The 2,732-nt window shown below is 43.4% G+C and overlaps 1 pseudogene; it reads left to right on the top strand.

Annotated features, from left to right (window-relative positions):
• The first annotated feature begins 1,747 nt into the window (after positions 1 to 1,747).
• On the top strand, positions 1,748 to 1,865 carry LOC126417373 (5S ribosomal RNA; annotated as a pseudogene).
• Positions 1,866 to 2,732: the final 867 nt, after the last annotated feature.

Genomic DNA, 2,732 nt, shown 5'->3' with positions numbered 1-2,732 from the left:
CTGGTGTATTTTACATACGGCCGGATTCTCTCCGGATTTTCTGCCAGATTTAGAGACGAATTTCGTAGTAGTAAGTATGAAAACCACCTCACATTGAAGTTCGTGCTACATTTCGAGCTTCTGTAAAACTTCGCCACTCTTGAGGGTTTTGAGTTGTTTTAAATTTGGTATGCTTTTTTCGTTGCCCCAGCTAGGAATTCTGTAGATGTAATGCTGAAGGCTCCGCACAATCACAGCAGAATCCCTTGCGATACGTCGCTCACTGCAGCGGAAAGTCTGATTAGTCGTAACAGGTCCACCAAAACTATGTTACCATTGCCCAAAATTGCAGTTAAGCGCAGTCTAATTATACAGTATTAAGATGCAAGCGACACCTTATCCGTTCCACACTGACAGTTTTATTGTTTATATAGTTCCGTTTGCTTCCTATCAATTCAATGAGGACCCTGAACGCCGAGCGTTCGTCTAGGTACACACTTAAATGTCTTCTGCTGGTACGCCTTCGAATCATTATTACAAATAATATCATTTAAGTTGACACAAGTCACAGAAAGGGTTGCCTTGTTTGAAGATGAGCCGCATATGACACCCAAACGTCGTGGCGTGTGGGGGTGATAATAGACGCGATACCTGAGCAGCCTGTTACAGGCCCATGTGTGTAGCGAACGTGGCGCAACGCGTCTTGAGTTGTCCTAGAGCGTGGGATAATAATAGGAGACTGGGAGTAAGACGCATGGGTCGTAGCGTATCGGAGATCACGCGATAATTTGGATTTTCGAGGTGAACAGTGTCTAGCTGGTGATCGCCAAAATGTCGATCGCGAGCTACAAGTGACACGAGAGAATAGTTTCGGTAGATCGCGGTGACGCTCAGGTTGGCGAACCTGCTTTGCTGCACTGATATCAGACCGCGCTCACTGCAGTAACTTGTTGTTGCTCCCACGCAATTGGCATTGTCAGAGAAGAATGCTGCATTGTCCGCCAGGCACACTTTTCACAGCTTCCTACTTGGTCGTGTATGCGCGGCGTTGTGCACATTTTGTTTTCTCGCGTGTATATCAGACAACTACCTACGAGGATCGTTTGATTATGCACTGACAGTAAGCTTGGTTTGTTCTAATGATGGCGTGTTCAGGGAAATAGTAAAAAAGACCTCTTTCATTCGGAATGGGAAACTGATTTCTTCTTTAGCCAGGTAAACGACAAATGTGTTTGTTTACTGTGTATCATTTGGGAAGAAAGAGCAGGTCAAACGTCACTTCAAAATCATTCACTCAGGGAATGAAAGATATTCCCCCTACAGTTTGCTCTAACGAAAAAAAAAAGCAAGGCAACTGAAATACAAACTTCACGCTGAAAAATCAGCTATTTTAAAACCATTAGACTACAATAGAGCAGGCACTGAGGCGCAATACCTAGTTTTAAAAATTATTGCACAGAGTAAGAAACCCTATGAGGGCAGTGAATGAATCGAAATTGCATTTTTAGAAGCTGCAGATTCATTACATGATAGCTTCAAAAATAAAATTTAGTTAAAATTCATGACAACACTTAATTATTTATTTAGCTTGCTCTGATTACAGCCACCAGACACTTTTCTACATCGGACCAGGGTTTCACGTATACAGTGCCTTTTTTATATCAAAGTTATTTAAGAAATAAAAATTTTAATATGACAACTAGTATTGAAGTCATTTGGGTGTCTGAAGTGGCGGTGTGGGTAAATAATACTGACGATGAACTAATAAGCCAACGGCCTTGCTACCGTGGTAACACTGGTTCCCGTCAGATCACCGAAGTTAAGCGCTGTCGGGCTGGGCTAGCACTTGGATGGGTGACCATCCAGTCTGCCGAGCGCTGTTGGCAAGCAGGGTGCACTCAGCCCTTGCGAGGAGCTACTTGAATCAGAAGTAGCGGCTCCGGTATCGTAAACTGACATACGGCCGGGAGAGCGGTGTGTTATCCACGTGCCCCTCCATATCCGCACCCAGTGATGCCTGTGGGCTGAGGATGACACGGTGGCGGGTCGGTACCGTTGAGCGTTCAAAGGGCTGTTCGGTCAGAGTATTTTTTTATGAAGAAATAAACTGAATACTGATAGTACCTGTACTAAAGATGCTGCCCCTTATTGTGATAACAGCAATAACAAAATAAGGACAATAATGCCAATGATGGTAGTGGCATATGAACAAAGAATTTGTACGTGTAAAAGGCATATGTTCCCTGATATAGTGAGTTGTAAGGAAAGGAAATTTAAGAAGAATGTGTCGACTAAGAATACTAGGAAAGGGCGAAGATTAAGTTGGAAAGAGTGCATACAGGGAGAATGGTATTTCTTATTGTTGCTCTAGGATGTATGCCTTTAGCTGTCTTCTGAAGCTGGAGACGTTGTTCATTTCTCTAATATAAAGATGGAGGTGGTTTCAGAGTCGGGTTGCTGCTACAGAGAAGGACTTCGAGAAGTGGTTGAACAGTGTTGTCGGACAGAAAGGATTCTGCTCCAATGGGTGTGGGTTTTTCTGTCATGTTATTCAGGCAAGGGCGTTAAGGTCGAAGAGAGATAGAAGGGACGGTGTTCCTTGATAAGACAGTAGAGAAGATAGAGGGTTTGAAAATCTCTGGGACTGTCTGAACGCTGCCAGGATAACTATGCGTATGATAGTGTAATGTGATAAAATAGTCGAACATCACAAATATAATGAACACATACACTGAGCATTCCTGAGAAAGACG

Source organism: Schistocerca serialis, chromosome 8, assembly GCF_023864345.2.
Source record: "Schistocerca serialis cubense isolate TAMUIC-IGC-003099 chromosome 8, iqSchSeri2.2, whole genome shotgun sequence".
NCBI classification, from domain to species: domain Eukaryota; kingdom Metazoa; phylum Arthropoda; class Insecta; order Orthoptera; family Acrididae; genus Schistocerca; species Schistocerca serialis.
Note: the sequence above shows the minus strand (reverse complement) of the source record. Positions and strands in the feature narration are given on the sequence as shown.